Raw genomic sequence first — 26,173 nt, forward strand, 5'->3', positions numbered from 1 at the left:
AGTCATCTCTTGAAGCTGCAGTCATCACAGGTAAACCACCTCACAGCTGTCTAGAGTTTTCCGGTTTTACACTTTCCAAAATCAAATTAAGACCAGATGTGGAAATTACAGGATGAAATGGCTAGCCTGTCATTGTTCCTGCTTAGTTTGTGTTTGTAGCATATCATCCAAAATTGAGAATGGTGCATTAAATTTTCCCTTTGGTCAGATGCACAAGCACCAGATGTGCTGGAAAAACCCTGAACACCTGACCTTGGTGAGACATTTGCTCCTCCTCCTCTTACTGTAGGTGTTACATAGGGAACAGAAGTAAAATTGTGGCCTTCCTCCTTTCTTCCTCCCCTGCCACCCCCACTCATTATGTTTCATCAGAAACCATCTTAATTTGATGTAAAATATATAAAACATAGGAAAGCTTGTGAGAACAGCAGCAGTGGGAAGATTAATTCACTCTGTCAAGGTTCCACAAGCTTTTTGCAGCACAGCCTACAATAAAACCTCCGACGTACGTATATATTTAGCAGCACACTGTGTAAAGAAGTAAGTCAATACCACCAAGATGTAGCTAGAGGGAGTACTATTCTACAACAACTGCATCATCCCATGAACAGACAAATGAGCATATTGCATGTTTGGAGCCATAGGCTGGCAATATTTCTACAGAATCCTTTTATAGAAAAGCGTCATTTTTCAATTTCAAAAAAACACACATAAGAAACAATTCTTCCTATACCCCCATCCTGCAAGAAACATTTGATGCATATTCAAAGTAAACGATACAGTCACATAGAGTTGTTCATAGCAGATAAGTGTCTACTACTTTTCATCTTAACGGTTTGTCCCAGAGTGAGCCATGAGTAGCCATATGCACAGGATCTTTCATGCAAAGAAGTTCCACCGTTAGAGAAAGTCTGGAGTTTGGGGTGAGTGGGTTAGCTTTTATGTTTTGTCTTCAAGCACTGTTGGTGGGCACAGCATATGCTTTCTGTGCAGAAAATTGTAGGTTCAATTCCCAGCTTCTCAAGTTAAGAGGAACTGTTCTGACGAGAGTGCTGATCTCAACACAGATGAGGCAGTGCCATGCAGGGCTCAGAAGTTGCTTCAGCAGCAGTATTCATAGAATCATAGAATTGTAGAGTTGGAAGGGACCCATAGGATCATCTAGTCCAACCCCCTCCAATGCAGGAATATGCAGGTGGCCCATATGAGGATCGATCCTGCAACCTTGGCATTATCAGCACCATGCTCTAACCAACTCAGCTATCCATCCTCAGACTGAGCCTGATATAGGACCTGCAGCTCTTTGCCAGCAGCTTAGCTCTGCCTTTGCTGAGAGGAGCCTTTTCATGTAAAGGTGTCCAGCATACTTGAACAGTAGTTGACTCTGAATGTGGTTGCACTAGGGCTGCTGAGCCCTCAGAGTCAGAGGAGGGCAACGTGACATTCCTGGGTTGGAGGCATGAGCTCTTCCCGAAAATGTGCTTCCAGGTGGTTAGGGGCTTGTGGGTTTGGCCCTGAGAGCAATTCCCTCTCTTGCTCTCCCTGGTCTCATACCCTGAAGAAGTGGGGTCTGACCCCAAGGTTATGAGAACTCAGGTTGCAGAATCAGGCTTCAGGCTTTAGAGAGCCACTGCTGGTCAGAACAGGCAGTCCTGGACTCATGGACCAATGATGTGACTTGGCCTAAGGACTTTCATATTCCCAGTCACTGCATTTTCAAAAGGGCTTAAGTTTAAGCAAGGGCTCAAGAAGCAGGCCCTTGAACTGGGATAATGAATCTTGTTTGCCTGGATGGCAGGTGATGGTGCAGAAACCTGGGTTTGATGGGATGGGAATGCAGCATACTGCAGAAAGGTAAGAGTGGCATATTACCCCACCTGTCACTGAGAAGGAAACGGTGGTAATAGGCCACAAATTCTTTTCTGATTAACTGGTATAGCTTATAAACATATTCTGTATGTAGGCATTATATATTATACGTTATAGCGGCCTTCATGAGTACATCAAAAAGAGCAGTCAGATTCTTAGAACGTGAAAAATATGAGCTCTTGCCTTGAATACTGTGTACTTGAATGAAGAAGCAAAGATTATCATTTGCTTCACAGCACGTTTATGATGTCAGATTTTTCTCCCATCATTTTCTGATTACTTTTCCTTCCACGCTCTTTGCCATCATTTTAGCAATTCTGCCTGCTTATGTCTCTTTTCATGTACAGCAAGCTAAAAAGGTATTTGGAAACAGAGTCCGTCTCTCTCCACACCCCCTGCCAGCTCTTTCATAAATATGTATCTCAGAAATGAGATTCTCATTTTGCAGGCTATAGGTAACTGATTTGCTACATCTCTTAAGCAAGCACTTATCATGTGGATACAAGTGAAACTGACACTTTTCTTTCCCTGTTGACCTATGAAAGACATTTGACTCATTGCTGTTTTAGCACCAAGGTGCTTCTAAGGCAGAATTCATTCCAACATTTATGCCACATTACCATCTTATTTAGTTGATTACATTCTTAAAACAGATCTTTTGTACTGCAGACAACTAGCCTGGAAACTGAATCTCCAACTTAGAATAAATGAGTAATTTTAGGTCTGCTTGATGAATTGCTTTTTGAACTGCAAGACTGAAGCTTTGGAACGCACCTTGGAAGGTTTTATTGGAAGTGATTATACCAATAGAGAAGACAGGAGTGCCTGGCGTGCTCTGGTCCATGGGGTCATGAAGAGTCGACTAAACAACAACAACAACAACATACCAACAGAGCAGAATGTTGGACTTTATTCTCACCGCCCACCCCCTCCCCCGGCAATATTGAAAAGTTTCATTCTCATTACCGATATTTAATTTCCTCAAAGATGAGACTGGAAGTTTAAAAAATCATTCATAGTTGATGAGATGTGCCAGAAAATTTAAAGCAAGTCAGCTTAGGCTGCCTGCAAAGATAGCCTAACAGTTTTAAACCCTGCAATTAAAAGCTACCGCCTAAAATTCAAAGCAAACGATCCATACATTTTTAAAAACAACAACAACAACCCAAATTCTGAAAACACCCTGGAGTGAACTTGATGGAGCTGCCCCACCTCCCCAGCCATCTCTTCTGATGCAGCCTGATGTACTTATCTACACATCTATTGAAACACCAACCTTTGCAGAGCTCACAAATAGTAAAGCAAATGCAGCAAATATCACCTATATCCCCCCTTGCCTAATTCTATTTGTCTCTTTCAGAGGGCTATGTACAAGCTACTTATTTGTGTTCTCGCATCAAATGAACCGTACAAAAATGGAACTCAAATGGACATCTGTGGACAATAGAATGGAGGCATTGCTTTACTGCCCTTTGCAGAGCATCTTATTCAAGCATAGAGCATTCAAATCCCAAATATACCCAGAAGGGGTGTTGACAGTATGCCTAGGGACTTTACAGGCTCCAGCCTCTGCTCCCCCCAGCCCATGGACGGATGCACGGCCGTCAGCATTTGATTCCTGTTTGTGTGAGGCTCCCCGGGAATAAACAGCAGGAGAGCTCTCTCTTCTCTTTAAGTGCCGAGGCTGCATCAGGGAAAGCGTCAAGTTGTTTCTTCAGATACCATTAGGTTTGGCTGTAATTCCAGTTATCAACCCCACAAATGACAAGTAAGTGGAAGGAAAAATAGAAATAGGAAATTTTCTCAACGTGTTCTCATTTGGCACTCTAACGCGTCTTCCTAAAAGCATGAAAAACGCACTTGTGAGACGTCTGGTTTATGATCCACTCTGTAAAGCACAATAGCAATGGCAGGAAAGATGAGAAGTCCGTGCAAAGCAATACAACAGATGACAATTTTGTAACTGACATCTGAGATTGTCTTTGGTACGTGTGTCCCAGTATTGACAAATAACTTTTAACTCCGTGAAAATAGCTCTCTCTCTCTGTGTGTGCCATTCCTCTGAAAAATACAAGAATTGTGCTCACCTTGGAGTGCTGGTGCCGTTAGTGAATTTTGCCTTTGTCTTGCCGATTGTTTGATCTGTGCATAAGTCACCTTGAGGAATGTAAGACTCTGCTGGAGCTACCTGGATAATGGGGCAGCGGGTGACAACCTGGACCCAAAAGACAGCAGACACCACACCATTACAAGGCAGGCTTGAATATACCCACAGCACCACAAGCAGTAGTAAAGCAGATTAATTTCAGGTGTAAACAGTGTGGACAGCCTCTGTGGCCACCAGAATCAGGGCCGGCCTGCCCTTGAGGCAAGGTGAGGCAGTTGCCTCAGGCAGCAGGCTGGGGACAACTGGAAGGGGCGGCATATCTATGCCCCGAGGGGTGTGCCACTTGCCACCTCCTGTGCTTGTCGCCTCTACCTCTACCTCCTGCTCCACTGCCACTGCCTGTTCCTCTTTGGCCTCCTTCATTGCATGGGAGCTTCCCTAGGCTGTCTCCGGTCGCCCCAGGCAGTGGCAGAGGTGGCAGTGGAGGTAGTGTGGGGAGGGGAGAACCATTTCCTGTTTTGCCTTATGTGGCAAAACATCCCAGGCCTGTCTGGAATGAAAGTCAGTTGCTCAGATAATGGGAAGATCAAAAATGAAAACAGAAGGTCGGAAGTAAGCAGGAGCCACTTGGAGGACTACTGCTTGTCACCCAATTGCAGCAAACTCACTGGCAGGTTAAAAACCCCTCACCACAAGGATTCTTTGTATATAGTTCTTCACTTTGGTCTCAGTACCCACTGAATCATTGGGCACTGCCTCAGAGAGCGGACATCATCCTAACTTGGTTTCAAAACCCACAGTATACTATTCAGAGTTCTATAGCTGTTGTTTGTTCCAGTGTTTTTTGGAGCAAAATTGTCATAGACCACCAGCCACGTGTCCCTGTTTTCTAGAGGGTGATTGTGCTTTTTTCCACCCACACTAGTGGTGAAGGTTGCTCAAACCACCCTGCCACCACTATACACAAAAGCAGGAGAAAGCTCCAAGTATCTTATTCACAATGAAAATATAGCTGAACCATTCTGGATCTTTCACAAATGCACTTTGGCAACTGCGATATTCCAGAATAACAATGGAACGATGATAGCATCATATGGAAGCATGCAGAAAAGCCCCCCAACCAAACCCAAAAGCTATAGCACTACCAAAGATATGTCTGAATGTGGCCTAAGTCAGAACCATTTATTTCACAGACATTCCAAGACACAGTGACTCAAGGCTAGGACACATGAAGATAGGATTGTTTTACAAACAGAATTCCAAGCTCATTGCCATTCAGTATGCCACACATTTTGGTCTCTTGTTTTACACATGGTACACTTTTTAGGTCAGTCTGATCCTTTTTTTATCATTTTTGGATTACCTTTCATGCCTATGCACTTTGCCATTATTTTACTAATCAAGTGCTTATTTTTCTTTTTGTGTCTGGAGACAACTGAAGAGTTCTGATAAAGTATCGCCATTTATTGCTTTCATTGTTCCAACAAAAGGCATCTATCAAAGGAATTTTGAGATGCGTCACTGTATCCTTGCAGAAGACAGTGAAATCTATTTTGAGATTAATTTACTCAAATGCCTCTTACAATTCACTGGTTAAAATAATCACTATCTCTAGCCAGTGCAGCAAATTCAAATTATACAAAAGCTGAGGTTTTGCTTGCTTAGTATAATCTTTTTCTTTTAACTTCTCCAGAAAATCTGAAGCCTATTCTATATCTAAATGTGATTTCATTCGAACAGAGTGGCATGTTGTAGAAATCCATATGGAGAAGCAAGATTTCTGCTACTGCACTATAAAATATCCTCCTTTAAAAAGAGAGAGATTACAACAAAAGGATTTAATTTTGCACAGCTTTCTGTCTTACAGAGCATATAATGTGCAGCTCAGTCCTGTGAATGTTTACTCGAATGCAAGTCCCACTAAGTTCAATACCCTTTTTAAAAAACTCAAGCAAGTATGTTTAGGATTGCAACTAAATTTGGTGTGTTGTATCACTAGGTCCCTTCCCCCTCCTTAATGCAAGTCCTTATCATTCAAGTTTTATTCCGTTGTTTTTTTTTAATATATATAAATCTATAATTTATTTATTTGTTAAATTTCTATGCCACCCTTCATCCAAGGATCAGAGGGTGGTTTACAATATAAAAAGACAAAAATACATAACATACTAACAAAACAAAAAACCCCACACAGTTTAAAAGGCAATAATATTTTTAAAAAAAATTCTTTTGCAGTACACACAATACACACCCTGCCAATATTCCCCAGTGGAATAAAGGAACATTGTTGTATCTGCGTAGCACCTGTAGTCTCACACCAAGGAACTTTGCATGAGCTGGCACCACCATATCCCACTCTGCTTTTCACTGCCTGCTTGTGATCTATTTTTAGTGTCTCTGCATTCATGGGTTAGGCTTTTGGTAAGCGGAGACAGGGCCTTTCCACTGGTGGTATCCTGATTATAACAGCATCATTATTGCATGCAGGTCCTGCCTCAAAACCTTGCATTGTGGATCACTCCTTGCATTGTGGATCACTCCTGTTCAGTTTTTCAGCCATTCAAGCAGTCATTACATACGGAATTTCATTTGTATGATGCCTTTCCACAATTCAAACCATGCTCAAGGCAGCTTACAACATGAAAAAATGCATAACTACAACAAAACAAAAGTATTCCTTAAAGAATAAACTCAACTTTAAAAGATACAAAACCAAACAGAACAATTTCAACATAAATCACAACAAAATCTAAAACAAAGATTTAAACAAACCAACAGCAACAACCCCCTTCAACAAAACCCCCCAAACATCACCCTAGCCCAGGAGTCTGTTCAGCAGCCTCAACTTTTGTATCTGGAGTCAGCCCAGGCTCTGCCCACCCAGGCCAGGTAGAAATGGCCTACAAAGCAGGTCTTCCAGGACTCACAGCCAAGATTGTAATAACACATTCCATAATGCTATATTCTGTGTCCATCTGTCCCCTCAACTGTCAGTCACCATTCTATGCCAATTGAATGTGATCTCACTGGACAGTTATTCAGTTCTTGCTCCCATGCCCAGATTATTTTCCCCTAAGTATTTTTATTTTGGTGTGTCTGCAAACCTCAGGACTCCACTCAGAAAATTCCATATAAGTGCTAAATAAATAAAACATGAGGGTTATACTTCTTTAGAAATGTGATTTTGGGGAAAAAATGCTTACATGTTGAACAATATAGGACTATACATCCAAGATTTATACTTATCTGTTGAAGCCTTATACCCCAAAGAGCAGTCCTTTTAATTAAGACTCTTTCAGCAAAGCAAACAACATCCTCCCATCCTCATGGCTCAATTTTGCTTTGGCCTGAGATGGATGAGAATCCATAACAGAAATCAGCTATTTTCTTCAGCATGCTCTAACATCTGCCTTTTTATTTCCTTTACATTGAAAGTCATTATATGACATTTATTGAAACTGTGAACTACAATTGCCACCCATTAGCCTCGCTGTTTAATTGCTGTAAGATCTTTCCCCCTTTTTGCTATCCTTTTGTCCAGCTAGATCTATCATTTGTCTTAATTTAGAATTGTAAGCTCATGCAGAAAACACCAATTCTGAAAAGTAGCTAATTCTGAATAGCCAAATACGGGCCTTATATTTAGAACTGAGTGTTCATTAAAGGAACTGGGATTTTTCAAGGTACCAGACACTTCCTGCCAAAAAATGAAATGAAATGAACTGGAAGAAACCCAAGGCAGGGCAGATTTTAAAATCTACACCTTTCTTCCATTTTATTTCATCTCCCATCATCCCTAGCTAGCAGGACCAGTGGTAAGGGATGGTGGGAGTTGTAGTCCAACAATATCTGCGGACCATAGGTTAATAAAGGCTGGTAAAGAGGCTTGGATTAAAGTGCTTTTTAAAGAAAACACAGACATTCTTACAGAACATGGCAATTTCTTGCAGAAATTAATCACAGTTTGTATCATGCTTTTAATGGACAGAGCCACTGGAACCTTTTGCCTTCACCATTATCCTATGAAGGCTATGAATATTATTACCATTTTACATATGGGGAAAGAGATGTGTCCAGTACTAGTGATGCTGGACCCAGACAATGCTTTTTTAAAGAACTGAAAGGGGTAGGATGAAGATATAATTGCCTTTGGTGTATGGAGTACGGGTCTTCTTATCTTGGTGACCTTTCTGGTCAAACACAATCCACCACAGGGTGAATGTCTAAAAGTCTGGAGAACCACTACCAGGAGGCAGTAGCTGATAAGGGAAAGGGCCGTAGTTCAGTAGCAGAGTGTCCACTGTGCATGCAGAAGGTCCCAGTTCAATCCCTGACATCTCCAGGTCTCCTGCCTGATTCCCTGCAGAGAGCTGCTGTCAGTCAGCATAGACAACAGAAAGCTAGATAAGCAAATGGTCTGACTCAGTATAAGGCAGCTTCCTATGTTCCTAACTGAGCTAGACAGGCCAGTGGTCTGATTGTGTAAAAGGAAACTTTCAGTGTTCCACTTAGGGGATTTCCCTCCATGCCACCGTGAACTTCTAAAACAAAGGCCTGTGTTGGTGTGGCTAAAAAAAACATACAAAAAACCCTTCCCATTTCTCTGACAGATCACTGAATATAACAAATAGCTTGCTGCATAGCAAACTGCCACAGAAGCAGAGTAAGAGCAAAGAACACTGTCTCTGTGACTAGTCTTATTATTGCTACATCAACCTTTGCCGGAAACAGGCATTTCGTTTAGCTGATGAAATTCAGGCAGGCATCCAAGGCTTGTTCTATAATGTACAAAAAGATATGTGAAATTCCCCAGATGGCCATGCAGCATCCCTAACTCAGGTCTGATGCCCAGTATTGATTAGTGTAGGGAGTCATTTCTGACCATATAGTGTGGCGTCAGTGCTAAGAAAAGGACAAGTGGAATCATATCCTGAAGGGATATAGTGAAATCTATGCTTTGTGCATTTTCATTGTGCCAAATGCTAATGGACCTGCACCTTAAAGTTGGAGGTAGATATTCATATGGGTTAGGCAACATGGTGCCCTCCAGACCTTTGTGGACTGCAACTCCCATCAGCCACAACCAGCATGGCTGACGATCAGGAATGATGGGAGTTGTAGTCCACAACTGCTGGAGGTCACCATGTTGGCTACAGCTGCCATGCACTGACTGCATCCCACTCCCGCACCTGAACCATTTCATCCTGCTAAATTTTCAAGGAGTTTGAGGAGCCACCAGTTTATGCCTGAGGAGCAGGTTCTTCATTAGATGGCAGGGAAAAGGGCAGGTTAACCAGGAGTAAAAACATGCTGCTTGTGTACTTGTGATGGAAGCAAAGTGGCATGGTGCGACACTTGTGTCCATGGAGTGGAAACGTTGGCAGGAGTGTGTGAAATATGTCCTGCACATTCGCCTGGGATGAAAAGAAGAAGATTCCACCACCAACCAGCAGCAGTTTTCACTCTGGAGAAGACCAAAGATATAGTATCTCAACTTGGCTCTTAAAGATATGGCTGTTTCTGAGATTGGTGGAGCTGTGGAAAGCATAGCCCCATAAACTGGAGTAGCGAAGTGACCTTGGATGCAGGTTTCACATGCTAATGGGAGAATTTCACTGGATACAACCCCCCTCTCACACACACTTTGAAGCCCCCTGTGTGTGCAGGCTCCTCCATACAATCAGGAGGACCCTACACTGGATAAATATTTGATTAATGTAGCACTCCCATTCAGAACTGCTACTGAATGGGTGGAGGTCATGAGACCTGGTGGAGATGGTTCATGGGGGTGGGGCCCTGGTTCCTCTCCACCTGTTCTCTGAACTTATAGAACAAACGCCTGGAGAGGGCTACCACACACAATGCATTTTGTTTTTGCATTCCTGTTCTTTGTGACTTTTCAGGTAAATCTACTTAAATCCAGACTCTCCTGCTAAAACCTCTTCTCTTTCACAATCACACCTTTACCTTCTCACACAACCATGTGGCCTGTTCCTGCTGTGCTCCTTTTGTTGTCCTCCACCAGAGATCCAGGCCTCCCCCAGTTACTAGAGTCAAATGCACACCAGTTGCATGTCTTATTTTACCAAGCTATACCCTAGCAGCATTCTGTCCTTTCAGCAGCTTCTGCAGCTTTCTAATTTATTTTCACAGACACTTTCCGGATCTAGCCAGCTCTTATTCAATTACACTATAATTCTTTTCCACATTATGGAGTGGTTTATGTTCCTTTCATTTTGCATAAACAACACTAAATCAAAATCTCTTTGTGTTCTGTTTCATTAAAGACTGATTACCGTGTTTGTTTGTTGTTCAACAATAAATAGTCTGGCTTAAAATACCCATCTGAATGCTTTTGTTTAGCAGGCGTTGAATGTACTTATCCTTTACATTTGTATGATTTTTTTTAATTTAAAAAATCATGGTCCTTGCAGGAATAAGCAGTTGAAAGGATGGCTGCTTGTTGCTATTGAAAAGCTTGCCATTTTTTTTTCATACCTTTGTGGGAAACATGAAGAATGGGAAAAGTTCTCAAAGCTTATATGAAACTTTGATTATGTAATGAGGATACTGCTCAGCTGAGTTACATGCAACACATTTCTACCTCCTGCCATTTGCTTGATTGGCATGTTTTCACATTCTTTTTTCAATTTGGTCTTGGAGAAATATCCTGAAAATATGCAGCTGATAACAGAACCATTACAAAACTGTGTTCAGCTCTGGTGCAGATTAAAAAAAAACCTTTTTCCAACTTTATGGTTCAGTTCTAATTGAGAGACTAATTTTGAACCAACTGTTTGGTAGGAACATAAGAAGAGCCCTGCTGAATAAGGCCCATCTACCCCAGCATCCTGTTCTCACAGTGGCCAACCACGTGCCGGTGAGGAGCCCACAGTGCAACAGTGCTACCCCCAACCTGTGATTCCAGAAACTGATATAAAGAGTAGGGGTGAGGGAGTAATTTGAACTGCAGTTCTCCATCCAAGTAATCTGTACAAAAATACATATACTGGGACAAAGCGTGCATTTAGTGAAAATAACATACAAAATGTATTGTATTAGAGGAAATTGTTTTGCAAAAATGTGTATATTAGGAGAAAATGCACTAAAATTCTAATATATTTTCATTAGGATTTATTTTTTTTAATAGCAAACTGATATGGAATTGTGGGAAACTAAATTTAAGATTAGTAAAATGAGAGACTGAGAGAAATCTTAATTGACATATTTGGCTATCTCTCATACAGAGGCATACTGCGTCTGAGCATAGCTGTCAACCTTCCTTCTTTTTGCGGGAAATTCCCTTATTCCAGCACCGTTTCCCGCTGCTATCCTGGATTGTTAGATATCCCATAGACTGTCCCCAGGACAGGTGAGGCTGCTGATCCCTTATTTTCAAATCTGAAAGTTGACAGCTATGCCTCTGAGGATGGAGGCAGAACATGGCTAGGAGCCACTGAGAACCATATCCTTCATGAATTTGTCTAATCTTCTGTTAAAGTCATCCAGGTTTGTTGAAAACGGTTCAGACACTATGAAGTAGTTTTCAACTAGCTCTAATACATTTCATATAAATAAATAAATAAATAAGAACCCCCCCCCCCCAATGATTAGTTAGTGGTCTTTGATTTTAATTTTTTATGTGTTTTTTATTATATGTAGATATAATTTCAGAGTGTTCACAAGTAGGGCATATCCCTATGGTTTCATACTTATTTAAAAGGGATTAGACCAATTAATGGAGGATTGCTCTATCAAAGCCATGATGGTGAGGTGGTGAATGGAGAAGTACAAACCAATTTGCCACACATTTCTATGTGATCCCTTGAGACACTTTAACAATCGCTTTTTGCTTCATGTCAAAGATTGCGACTTATTCCTGATGGTTTCAAAAAGGCAGGGAAATATGTTACCACCCAATTGATTGGTCTTTCCTCATTAATGGATAAATACTTAAGTGGCTATTGGTTTATACAGTGCATTTTTTTCTTTAAAAAATGTTTAGGGGTATTCTCATTTTCCTACTCATATTGAAATACTGCCCCTCAATGAGGCCAAACTTAGATTCGCAAAATGTACCCCTGCATCCCCCCAGAAAAAAAGCACTGGGTTTATATGAAATTGTCAGTGCCCAAAGCAGGGTCCATTTATAGTAGTCCTTAAACTGATCTTGCAGATTTTCTACAATGTGAAATATAGCTTCATAAACAGGTTTATGAGCATACTCGTTTCCAAAGTACCAATATTTTGCAGGTTTAAATACTGCAAAGCAATATTCCTTGCTCTTGGTTCATGTGGCTAAAGAATACAATTTACAGTGACACGCAGCTGTCTTGCCAAAACACATCACTGTGCACCTTAAATCATTTGCACAAAGTTGACCTAATGATGTGATAAACAGAGAAGCCTATTCACAGAGGGTTATGGAGCACATTCTTCTAAATAAATGGCCATTTTTGCTATGAAATAGCAAATGCTATGGTTAAGACACAAAAAATCAGTCTACCAAAAAGTAAATGGTACAGCAACAGTCCAAGATGCAATCTCATGGGTACCCCGGAATTTCTTGCAACTGCCAATGGTCCAGTAACCATGGTTTATGAGTTATTGCAAATGCACTGATACGAGCTGTTTCGCTCCTCTCCACTAGCACATAGAGAAAACAAACCATGATCCCTGGCATAGTGTTATATCCATCATATCATGTGGAGAATTGAACTTAAGATTGGTAAAATGAGAAAGTAAGAAACCAAAATTGCCAGATTTGCCTGTCCCTAAACTGATGCACTAATTTTTCCAAAATGAAACCATCAAAGACAAAAAACACACTGTGCCACATTTGGTTTGGTCATTATATTCCAAACTGTCAAACCCATTAGAAAAAAATATAGATGTTTTGTCGCTCTCAGATTTGGAGATTGTGCTTAACATGCATTTCTGTCTGAAGTGCTGTTTCATCAGTAATTCAGAATTCTGGGGTTAATCTATTATGTTAAGCATGGGAAGGTCATCCCAATTAATAAGTTCATAAAACAACCACACAATTGCTGGGAGGGAAGCTTTTTAGTTTCATTTAACTTCATGGAGACCTAGAGCAGTGACCTTTAGCAGATGAATACACTTACAGAGAAGAGGAAAACACTGCTCAGAAATCACTTTGCGGACAAATTTAGCTGAGACAGGGCAACCTAATACATTCATCCCCATGTGCAAGGACAAAATTCACCCGAAATGGATTGTAGTGAGCACCTTTGCGCACAAAGACACTGTCAGCTAGAAGTTAGCTAAAGTCTGGCTAAAAATGGCCTTACTAGCAATAATGTATTTATACCAAAACAAAACCCTTAGGAAACAGTAATACCCTTCTAGGAACAGGCACAAGATATAGCTGAGGGAACAAACTAAGAACATTGCTGTAATATCTAATAGGACATGTGTGTTCCGTACACTTTTCAGGGGGGCAAAGTTTTGCTATGAGGCTGCATTTAGAGAAGCGATTGGATCAGTGTGTTCTACAGTGGTATAATCCCTTGAGAACTGTGCAACACATGAATACAAGCATAAATGGAGGCTCTAAGAAGTTACTCTTTCAGTTGCTGCTTAGAAGCTGTAAATAAGGGCAAATTAGAACTGTGTGAAATACCAAATTAAATATCTCAGGATTTGTTTTTCACAGCAAAAAGGTAACATTTGGGGGTGGGGACATTTTTTTTCCCCTCTGCAAAGGGGCAGCACTCACCTCAGGGAGGAAATGTTTACTGAGAAGTCAGGGTCTCATCCCTCTCTCTGGGCAAAGCGATTGTAAAGAGTGAGGTAGAGGGACTGCACTCTGCACCCACTTCAGTGGAGTTGAACACTGTCCATTTTCAACTGGTCCCACGTAGATTACCTAACCTGGAGGGAAGGAGCATGTTAGAGCAGGTGAACCACTTTGCAAACAGGAATCTCCCATTTCAGCTCAGTGCAATGCAGAATTATAATTTTCCTGGCATGCTTTAAAGGAAAGCAGTTTGTACTCCCACACAGCAACAGGGTAAAACGGATAAGGGTCATAGGAAGTTATCTTCCACTGAGTCAGACTGTTGATCCATCTAGCCCAGCACTGTTGACACATTTTTAGCAGGGGTTCTCTAGGGCTTCAAATAGCAGCATTTCCCACACACACAGCTGGAGAAGCCAGGATTTGAACCTGGAACCTTCTGTATACAAAGCCAATACACCACAGCCCTTCTCCCTTATACATTTAAACAGTGCTTTTTTCTTTTAAAAAAATATTTAGGGGTACTCTCATTTTCCTACTCATATTGAAATGCTGCCCCTCAATGAGGCCAAACTTAGATTCACAAATGTTTAGGAGTATGCGTACCCCTGTGTACGCCCCAGGAAAAAAAGCACTGCATTTAAAGCTACAACAACAGCATGTGGATTCCATTCCAGTGAGGCAGGGGCAACAAGATTGGCCCATCAAGAGCACGGAAGCCCAGGTGAATGTACGCATCGGTTCACATAGGCCTCCATACTAGGGCCAGTGCATTTTCATTATTGTCTCCTTTGACTGGAGAAATACTGTTGAGGTTTTGGGATTCTAACAAATAAAGTGAAGGCCCCTGAGTTCTGCTATGATGGATTGTGCTAAGCGTATTAAGGTTAAAAGGACTCTAGAAAAATATGTTCAGTTTCATAAGCACGTGGAAAAGGGCTAAATCATCTTGGCATGTGACAGACATGCATCCGAGACCACAGGGTGGCTTGGTTCGCTTTTCAGACGGCAAGCTATGATTAATATGCACCTTGCCATTCTCTATCTGATCTGCCTCATCTAAGATGACAATAAAGAACTACAGCGCACCGGGCAAAATAAATACAACAAAACACGGAGCTGTCAGTGCTTTTCCTCTCCTGTGATGTACTTTCCCTTGATAGACAGAACAGAACTGGTCTGTCACAAGTAATAGCCACGGCAACGGCAAACCTCTGGTGGGGGGGGGGGAACCCATTTTGAAAATGCAAAGAGAGATAGGCTTTATTTCAGTGAACTTTCCCCCATGTTTAAGTTGTTCTATGTTCATCCTTTTTTTTTTAAAGCTTATTGTTGGTTTTATTGATATCTTGCTTTTTACTATTACATATAACAGCATGGGCTGTGGGCCTTACTGTGAGAGGAAGGAGAGGCAGGCAAACCAGCTAAGCTAGCCTCTCCTACTTTGAGCCTCACTACTGCCACCTAGGGGGTGTTTCTATTCTCTTACCGCCTCCGCTAAACCACCCTGTTATTTTTTCCTGTTCTCTTCACTTCTACTAATGTCTTTTTAAAGCAATCAATTAATGAGCCATACTTTGGGGGAGGATCATTTTAAAGCAGATTGACCCACAAGAGCAAATGAGAAAACTTAAAACACAAAAAGTACTCTGTTTAAGAAAATCACATCGAATGATACAAGTTTGAAATTACTGGTCAGAGGCTGAGGAAATAAACTGGCAACAGCTAAATCTGCATGATTGTATCACCATCATTTCTTCCAGGCCGAAATGAATCCCATTGTAAACATCATGCCATGGTGACAATTAACCTCTGACATTTCTACCAGCTTTTATACGGAAGGCTATAAACACAGACTCTGTGTTTACAGGCCATAAACGACCATGTTGTAATTGTGTAATTACCTTAGGAAAAGGTGGTAAACATGATTTAATGAATGGGTAATTGGTGGTTATTTCTGGTTTTTAACCACTTTGGAACAAGTACTCTTAAAGGAAGATAAAGTACTTCAGCATCTTTAAAGTACAAGTCACTAAGAGGCTGTAAATATAAGTGGGTAGTTTTAGCCAGAAATCTGCCTTTCACTGGAATTGTTTATTTCTACAATAGAAGCCTCCAGATTGGATATAGGGTAATATCCAATGCAATACTCAGAGTAAAGGTAAAGGTAAAGGGACCCCTGACCATTAGGTCCAGTAGTGACCGACTCTGGGGTTGCGGCGCTCATCTTGCTTTATTGGCCTTCCTGCCGGAGTGGTACCTATTTATCTACTTGCACTTTGACGTGCTTTCAAACTGCTAGGTTGGCAGGAGCAGGGACTGAGCAACGGGAGCTCACCCCATCACAGGGATTTGAACCGCCGACCTTCTGATCAGCAAGTCCTAGGCTCTGTGGTTTAACCCACAGCATCACCCGCATCCCTCAATACTCAGAGTAGATTCATTAAAATTAATTGAAATCCATTGATTTCAGGGGGTATAATCTGAGTATGACTTAATTGAGTATTTATTTATTTCACAAAATTTATAGACCACTTGGCTGGGGCAGGGCAGGGAGCAAACAGATCTCAAAGCGGCTTACAAAGTTCCTCACATTATTTTGATGTCCTGTAATTGATTTTCATGTGCTCTGCCAGCTGCTGTTTTAGATTTTACTACTGTTGTTACTGTAAAACCACCTTGGGAAAGTTTCTTTACAGTGTGGGGTAATTAATGATGATCATGAAGATGTTGTGAGGGACAAGAATTTATCTTAAAATATCAGTGCCCCTGCCCAAAGGACTGTGGTATTTAATTTCAAAATAGGAAGGTGTTTGTCTTTCCCATATAATTGGATACACTGTGGATAATATACACAGCGTACCTGCAAATTTTGTCACATGTGAAGCAGCCTAAAGGCAGTTTTTTACATCTCCTCTCAAGATCATTTCCCTTTCCGTCTTCCCAATCAAAACGCTAAACATATGAAAATATTACAAACTTAATGAAGACAAAGCAACCATGTTGAAAAGTGTTGCTGGGGGGGGGGGAGAGAATGGGGAGTAAGACTCCTGAAGAATCAATTAAAGAGAACTTTCAAAGGATGTTCACTGTCAGGCAATTATGTAAATTATTATTAATGAGCGAATCAGTTGCTCCCAGTGTCTGATCTTAAGTGTGATGCACATGTGTTAGCACCACAAGCAACAACTGGGAGTTCAAATAAAGGATATTTGCTACAGGGTCTACAGAATGGGTGCCCCCACCCCCGCAAAGTAGTAGATGCCATGAAAACACTGGCAGTTTGGAGCAACACTGAGTTAATCTGTCAAGACACACTACAGCACATTTTAGCTCTGACTCAGTGGCTTAACATATTCAAGCTGAATCACCAGCTCTTTCAATAGAACTATCTAATAGCAGTTGAGGAGAGCAGGAGTGGTTATGGAGAATATATGCATGCAGAGGATGAGAAGTATATGGCAATTCAAGCAAAAACCCAGATTGACCCTGGGATGCCTTCACATTGTACTTTGCTATATGTTTACTAGTGGAGTTTGCACAAGTGCAGATATTTTTAACTAAGTTGGGTGGAAACCAACCAGCTTCATAACTTTGAAGTCAGCTTGTTTCCTATAACCATAGCTAAGATTAACCACAGTTTGTGCAGGTTAAGTTGACATGGCAAGCTGTGTTTAATCTAAAACAGAAGTGAATGTTTCCAAACTCTTTTTTGAAGCCACACTGGAGGAGAAGCCTATGAGCCCAGAGGGAAACTAGGTGCATTTTCATAACATTAATGAACTGGATAGCGGACCCCGGAAGATATAAGTCGGGGGCTTACTGTGCATAAACCACATTGAGGTTTTATTACAATCATGCAATATGCAAATATTGTAAAATAAATAAATGAACCTGCTTGGAATTTATTCAGATTATGATTGCAAAAAATAAATAAATCATAACTTGCACAGCAGATGTTGACAAATGGAACTGACAATTCTTCTAGAACCTGGACTATGATATCAACTGCCAAGGCCCAAAACACCAACACATTCTAGTAAACTAGAGTCGGACACGACTAAACAACAACAACACCTTTTTGTGACCCAATCACACCTTTGGGACTCTATCGTAGCTGAAAAGCATGGTATAAATATAATAAACCAACAGAGTCCAACATGTGAATAACTGTAGTCTGATATTTGCGGTGTGTGAATAAGAAGGTATTATTTCGCATGAGAAAGGAAGTGGGAGTATTTCAGCAGCATGAAATAACTTTGTGTGACTGCATGTTCAGCTAAGGAAATAGATAATTTAGACTGATTCTGTGAAAGTAGTCAAATTAAATTGAAGGCTTTTCTCACCACAGAAAATGCAAGCTGCTGGTTATCATGTTGAGAGTCTTGTTATAAAAGCGATGAATATAATAAAATAAACAAGCAAATAAACATCGCTGTCCAAAATATTGTTGTTTTGAATGATCTCAAAGTGTTGATGCATTATCCCAACTGAGACCCCTGGTCCGTCTTGCTCAGTATTGTGTACAATGACTGGCAGCACGTTTCCAGGGTTCCAGACATGGGCCTTTTCCAGTCCAACATGGAGGTGCCAGGGATTGAACCTGGGACCTTCTCTGGCAAAGCTTGCACTCTACCCCTGAGGAACAGCCTGTCAGGGACTGTTTGAGGAGAGCTGCACTGAGGAGGAATGGTGGGAGCCTCCTCCTGCTCCTAATCAGGATCCTGAATCTGCCCAGGAGCGGGAGGACAGTATAGATTTGGAACAGTGGTTTGCAGAGGGACATAGTTCAGAAGGCAGAAGCTGGGAAATAGTGGATGGGGAACAGCTACGAGAAACAGCACTGGGAGAGAGAGAATTAACAGATTCACTGTCTCTGGGAAACATTCCTCCGCCCAGCCCAAGGACAAGAAGAGCTGATAAGGTGGCAGAACAGAAAGCACAGTGGTTGTGTGATCAGCTTACAAGACATGGGTGACTAGGGAGGAAGTGGGTGGGACCCTTAATTGGGAGCACCTTCATTCCTAGGAATAGATTCTTTGTTCTCTCGCTGTGAACATGAAAGTTTCTAACTGGTAAGAGACTCCTTTCTCTTTGTTCTGCTTATCTACTGTGGGGGGGGGGAGCCAATTCCTAGAAGCCTGACACAGCCCCCCCCCCCAGCCACATGTTTTCCCTATTAGCATCTAAAATATAGGTAGGGAGGTCTATTCTTTATACATAAAGGAAAACTAGGAGGAGAGAGGTATACCACCCCCTTACTAATCTACCATTTTTATTTATGAAAATGTTTAGATACTGCTATTCATTTAAAAAACAACAACAGTGTGGTTTACAACAATCACACACAAAACCATATTAAAATGTTAAAAGCAGAAATCAGCTAGCTATTATGGAAAGTTGTGTTCTTAACTGCTTGCATAAGCCTGATGGAATAGAAAAAGTTTTCAGCAGGCGTTTAAAGGTTGGGATGGAAGGCGCCTGCTGAATCTCTATTGGCAGAGTGTCTGGGCTGATGACACTAAAGGCTCGGTTTCTTCTTCTTGTTTCAAATGAGCCTTGCCAACTCAGGTTTGCTCTGCAGTTTTAAGCAGATTCTCCCTTGGCCTGAATCCAGTACTGGCAGTGAACTGGACGGGAAGAAAATTGGTTAATGAAGCAGAACGCAGTATAGAAACACAGGGAGGAAGGTAGATTTCCTTCCCCTCTCTGCCATCCTTTTTTCCATGTAAAAAATAAGGAGTTTTCCACCCACTCCTGCTGTATTTTGGAAGAGGGAGAGGTGCATAAAATATGGCTACTATCCCATCTCCTCTGGTTTGGCTCTATTTTTCCTCTTTAAGTTGCTATTTCCATAGGAAAAGCCTTAGCATCATTATCAAATGCTTACAGATAAGCTCGAAGCTTGCTTTCAGAACAGCTGAGTGCACTTTTTCTGGCTTAAGCAAGGATTCTGCTATTTTCACTATTTGCTTACTGAATTAAAAAAAAAAATCACTGAATGTAGAAGCTAAAGCTATGCAAAAACCCAGTTGGGTGGTGAATCCATCTCATTATATTGCTGTGCTGCCTTATCGCCTTACCTAGCATTAACAAAAATAGAGCATTTAGCCTAATCCTCTTGTTGGAGTCACTAGAAAATCTTCAGCCTGAAACCAGCAATATTTGAAAAACAGCAATAATTAAAATATACCTGAAAAGGCTTCAGTCCCAGCTTTCTGTATAGATCAAAGGAAGACAGGGTGTGGGTGGAGAATACCAAAAAACAACAACAAACAAACCACCTTCAAGGTCAGGATAGAGTTGTTCCAAGAATTTCTTGCTGTCCTTGTCAAAACTGCAACAATCTCCAGAAAATAAACATTAAGCTTTCATTTCCTGTTGTTCTTAAGGTCTGCACCTGTATTAAATGCAGCTATACCAGCTATGAGAGACAGAAACCTCAATCATGATATGAGAAAGAACAAACACAGCAATTTACATTCATTTATTCATTGATAGATAATCAAACATTCACTGTGCAAGTTTATGTTCATGGTATATATTCATCTCGTTCTATCAAAGAAGTTGTATGATCAGCCATATCTATTTCCACCATTAATTTCAACAGAGAGACTCTGCTTCTGTGGTAATAAATCTTGGAGCTGGGTTGGAAATCTTTTCATATTGCACCTGAAGAAATATCTCCTCAAATGGGGATCATATAGGCAAGGGAGTAAAATTAAAAAATAATTCTTAGTTTTCTAGTTAAGGCAAACAGGCAGACAGGTTGTGACAAGCACTGGCAGACGAAGGTGGGGCTGGGGGGAACGGTCTGCCCTGGGTGTCATCCTGGGGGGTGACATTGCGGCCGTCCCCACCCCCTGGGACACTCGGCTCTCGCTGCACATGTGCAGGACATGTGCCGCTTGCCGCACACACCCCGACACACGCCACTTGCCACGCACCCCCTGCCGCATGCTCCGCCCACTGGGACGCGTGCCAGCCATGCCTCCGGATGTACGCCACTCCAAAGAAGACTGACTGCCAAAGCCCAAAGGGCTACTGTCCTGTGCACACTCAGTCAAAGAAGACAAACGGCTAATAATTCATTTTTTGTTAACAAAAGTGCACACACAGCAGCGACTAAAGTACACTGGACACACACACACCTCTGGTGTCTATGTAGTTGGCCTTGACTTTCCCAGGTTCATGTCTGGTGAAACAGTTGAAGCAACAGTGGGACTTTGTCCCCCCACCCACCAGGCTAATGTACCCTCATCTGGTGAAGTGTATAGGCAACCTGAGACTTCTGCTGCATGGAATTAATCACTGCATTTCCTTCTTCAAGCCCCTCTTGGTTCTAGGAGACAGCAGGGCAGGGGAAAGTGGGGATTTGATTGGCCCACTCTTTGCCTGAGCAGCCTCTTCCAACATTTTCTGTGGCCCTTCCTCTGTTTCTGACTACTTGGACCCTTACCCTTCCTTCCTTCCTTCCTCCTGCCTCATGGGTGGCACCAAACCCCATAAATTGCTGGCCCCCTCTCCTAGGTCAGCCTCCGGTCGTCCCAGCCCTGTCACACATTCAAGCCCTGCCTTCCCTGACAGCTACATACTGATTGTCCTAGCTGTTAAAAGAAATGCATAGTTATATCATGGAGTGAAGAACCTTCTTCAGCTCAAACACCACTAGGTCACTTTCCAGGGTCACATGCCCACAGTGGGCGGGCCAAGAATCAAAAGTAGGTGGAGCAATGCATGTTTATTTTACCTTTCTTACAGTAGGCTTATTTCTATGCGCACTCAAACATCCCTCTCTGTGTTCCATCCAGGCAAGCAAAAAGTATGATCCAAGTTCAAGGATGCACAAAAAGCAAAAACTCTCAAGGAGGCTGCAAAGTAGGATCCATAAGGAATGAAATGCACAAGGAGAAATATCCTACTCATTTTCCTACCGCTAAGGTGTTGGGAAATCTGTGGCCTTCCAGATGTTGTTGAATGATGACTCACATCACCCCTGAATTGGAGTCTGACAATATCAGGTGTGGGGGGAAGCAAAAGGTTACCTATCTATGCCCTAAGCTAACTCTCTATGCTGAAGCAGAGTTTTTTTCCCCATTGAGCATATCTTTCATAGCTCAGAACATATGTTAGCACTGTGTGCCGCAAAATAGTCAACAGGACTAGGCACTCCTCCAGACAACCTATTTATTCACCATTCATCCCAGTTTTCTTGCACAAAGCTAATGTGGCAGTTAGACTGTATCAGGTCTTTACTGAGCATTATTTCTGATTTGTTTATAAGACATTCTTATTCATCCGACATTCATCCTACATTCAACATGATTTAACTTGTGGGGTGCTTACATATCTTCCCATTAGTCATTTATCCATCATTTTCAATGCATTTCCCCATCACTTTCCAAAGCCAAAAACATCTCTGTGTTTGGGGTTTTCTTATATAAAAAAGTAGCTTTGTTCCACTAGAGCAACAGAGCACTTTAATCCACTTTAAATGTGCAATCCTACAGTTCCAGTAGGCACTTGAAACTCTCCCACAAAATACTGAGGGTCTAGAGGCAGCCTGAGAAACATGCCGCTGCTCAGCAAAAAAAAATACCTTCCTTAAAGTAAAATAAAAAATTCAGATTATTCATCTTAAAGGGATCCTGAAGAAAATAGGATAGTCCCAAGTCACTGTGATGATTGTGAACCACTAATAAAACAATACTAGTTTTAGGATACTGGGATAGAATAATACTAGCTTTAACAGAATATGACTGAAATATCAGTTTTTTCTTTCCTGCCTTATCCTAACTGAATAAAACTCATAGTCTAGCTTTGAGAGCCATAACTTTTCAAGGACCAGTAAGGCTCAGAACATAATTGTTATTTAATAGCTGCTTTGTGTCTGAGAACAAGAACCCCTGGCTTTGCTTTTTATTTTACCCTTGAAAAGTCCTGTAATATCTTTTTGCTTTTTTCATCTGTAAAAATGATTATAATGGTACATTTTGCAAGTCGTTCCCCTTCACCCACTCTCTTTGTATTTGGAGAAAGCTCTGTACTGGAATATACCAAACCATAATCACTATATCTGAATTTTGAAAAGAGTCTGCTTTCATTTTACACATTCTGACATGTTCAGATGATCTGCTAATGAAATAAAGAAATCAAAGTAATCCAGATAAGGAAATGCAATCAAAAGACCAAGGTCAGGAAAGTGTGATGCGGGAGAGATGAATATGTTTATAACCAGGAGTCAAAGATGATCTGAAAACTAAATAGAGCGCTTCTTTCAGAGATAAAAGAAAACTTGGATGTTCGAATGCCTGGTCTTATCAACAATTTGGAAGTAACAGCTTCTGGAATCACCACTTATACTACACAGAGTTGATAGCCTTTAACTTTTTCTTATAGGTAGTCTGATCCTATGCCTATCTAAAATAATGGAAAACAATGCCTAATGCTGAATAGTAATAACTGAGGTGCACAGGTAGGGAGAGTATTGTTGCACTCAAGTTTCTGCTTTCAAGTTTTCTCCAGGCAGCTGGCCAGCCACTGGAAGAACAAGATGATGGACTAGATCTGCCTTTGGACTGATCCAGCAGGACACTCTTTTTGTTCTTGACTGACTAACTGAACATTTAGCCTACCAACAACTTGGTAGCAACTCCATCACAGCCTAGGTGACTGTGACTGCCTAGGGACTGCCACTTTGGCGGGGTGGGAACTGCTGGTCCACCACATTAGATAGCTTGAGAAGCACTGCTATATACCACAATGTGTGACCTTGTGCAAGTTACCATCTCAACCTAATCTACCTCACTGGATCGTTGGGAAGATACAATGGGAGGGACCATATAAAACACCCTGAACTATTTCAACAGAGAAAGAGCGGGATGAAAATATGACAAAAAATAGAATATGTTTTCCTCATAATAATATTGTGATCCAAAGGGCACCCAGTTAGCTTCATGGCTAGGTGGTAGCTCAAATCTTGGTCCCTGCAGTCCTAAAGATTCCAGCCTTAATTGGCGACACCCTAGTTACATACTCTGAAACCCATGAACAGATTAAAATCCAGGCATTAAAGTGCATGTTTACTCTCTGCTCACCATGATTGAGAGTATGACAGAATAGGTGTGAAAGAGTAATGAATCCATGTAGTCTTGAGGGCAGACCCTTTGCTTTCTAAATAAAACAAACTGACCTTGACTTGTGTCCTTGACTTGTGTCCTTGACAGATATTCTTCCGTTAATTTAAGATTGACCTATTTTGTTGAAGTATCAATGTTATGAAAGTTCACTCCTTGATGAGTTCACGGGCTCCTGCTTCACTGGGTTTAAGATTTCCTTGGTTGGCTATAAACATTTCCTAAAGTGCTTTTCTTCCTACAATCAGCAGACTGAAATGGAATCATTTCTCTTTGTTGTACTTTCCCAGGCTAAAAAGCCATCAGATCTCTCTTTTCCTTTGAAGGGGAAAAAGCTGAGGAAAAACTAAGCCTGGGAAGGATCAAATGCAGCTGCAAACAACCCATAATACTCAAAAGCTGTTGTCAGAGTGTTGTACTTGTATAAAGCATAATAATGAAAGCTACAGGCAGGGATTTTCAATTTCAGGACTGCAAAAATATTTACTGTTTTTTCTAGGTAGTGGCTAAAGTTTCCACTGTGCTCATTTCCAATTAGAACTATTTTTATCTGGCTTGATATTAATATCCTGCTTTTTAGTCCCAAAAGACTTACAAAAGTAGCTTACAAAAGATTCTCAAAATAAAACCATTCAAATCCTGTAGAACAACAGAAATTGCATGGGCTTTGTCATCTTTCCTGTTCTACTTGATCTGCAGCTCTAAGAACATTTTGACCCCACTCCAAAATTGACTGTATAGGAGTCCTCCTCTTGACTTGAATGGACTTTGGTCCTCCTCCTACTTGCTACAATTCTACAAAATGGTGGTTGTCACAATCACCAGTTGAAATGTGAAGTAATAACTCTTGCTTCTGACATAGTTCATCCAGAACTCAGTTTGTTTTTGAAGCTACAAAAGTATACAGTTAGCACGTTTTGAATTCTTCTTAGTGAAAGAAACATATACTAGGTTTATGACTCATTTGTGATATTTTGTGCCTGGTATGCAGGACTGTTTTAGAAAAGATACTTATATTTCTCAACAACATTGTTGGGGAAAATGAGAACTCATCTTTCCAAAAGCTTCTGGGCAAATCAAATTCCTGCTACTAGTGCCTCTGACAGGAAATTTTGGCAGGGAAAGTAAGAGAATATTTTTCCAGCTGCAGGTTTTTTTAATAACAAAATGGAAAGGAAAGGAAAACATCACTTAAACAAAAGCATTTGTGTAGCTGGAATGCAGCTTGATGTATAAAGGTAAGAGATATATTCATTTGCTCGGCCTACTTTTGTCTCTGACTCCTCCTACAAGGGAATGTGACACTGGAAGAGAATTTAGCCCTTGGACTGAAAACAGTTTCTCATTTTTAGGTTGAAACATGACAAAAGAGCACATAAAATAGCATATTGACAACATTTTAGCAAACATGAGTGAGAACATTAAAATAGAAAAATCTTACAGGCCAAAGACTTGTCTGTAAGAAGGTTTTCACACAGTGGTGCAAAGACATCAACAGAGCTTGAGATAAGCCTCTCTAGGGGAATAAATGTCACAGTCTGAGGGCAACTATGAAAGAGAACCACCACCACCCCTCATGTTAACTAGAAATTAAACAATCATACAGGAATGCTTCTCCAATACCCTCCAACATCTTCAGGGCCAAAACCGAGATGCATGTATTCAGGGCTGCACATCCTAGTGAGTCACATGACCCAAAATGCTTTTTGAGGCTCCGTGCTCTCACAAAAGAGCACAGTACAAAAAATGTGTGGTGTGGGGCATCACCATCTTGTGTGGCAGGGCCTCAGCACCCCCAAAACACACATTTCTGGGCACCATGCTCTTGAGAGCACAGCCCCCAAAACAGGATGTCATGTTTTTATCTGGACAGTTGAAGGCTATGCTCTCCAGAAGAGGAGGTCGTAGCTAGCACTTTAACTTGTGTCCAAATATGAACCAGAAACTGGCATAGCTATTTTAACAAAGGAGAAACACAATTCCAAAAAACAGCTCCAGCTGACAGTCTGGCTGCCACATTCTGAATAACTGACAGTTTTTGAGGAGACAGCCCTACACAGAGCACATTGCAGTACTCCAATCTGGGTATAAATAAAGCAAAAGGTCACTATGGTCAGATCTAACATCTCTAATAATAAGCAGCACTGATGCAGCAGTCTAAATTGACATAATAAACATTCATAGCTGCCACCACATTTCCAAGTAAATATATCTGAATTTCAATTTGCTCCATTTCATTCAGGAATTACTGAAGCTGCCACCTTTCCCAAGAATGCTACATTTGAGACTGTTTGGTAATTG

General features: G+C 41.2%; 1 long non-coding RNA gene across 3 annotated transcripts in view; it reads right to left on the reverse strand.

Moving 5' to 3' along the window:
- Positions 1-2,426: 2,426 nt before the first annotated feature.
- Positions 2,427-26,173, reverse strand: part of LOC310838666 — a 91,006-nt gene continuing 67,259 nt past the window's right edge. For 2 of the 3 annotated variants that reach the window (XR_014561107.1, XR_014561108.1), the window contains 3 exons: positions 13,716-13,870; positions 3,957-4,084; positions 2,427-2,731 (listed from right to left, as the gene is read on the reverse strand). This is a non-coding gene — a long non-coding RNA (uncharacterized lncRNA). Of the gene's footprint in view, positions 2,732-3,481; positions 3,709-3,956; positions 4,085-13,715; positions 13,871-26,173 lie in introns of those variants that run through there. The other variant, XR_014561109.1, reaches the window with a different exon arrangement.

This window comes from Podarcis gaigeae (assembly GCF_964106915.1).
Source record: "Podarcis gaigeae genome assembly, chromosome: 1".
Taxonomy (NCBI): domain Eukaryota; kingdom Metazoa; phylum Chordata; class Lepidosauria; order Squamata; family Lacertidae; genus Podarcis; species Podarcis gaigeae.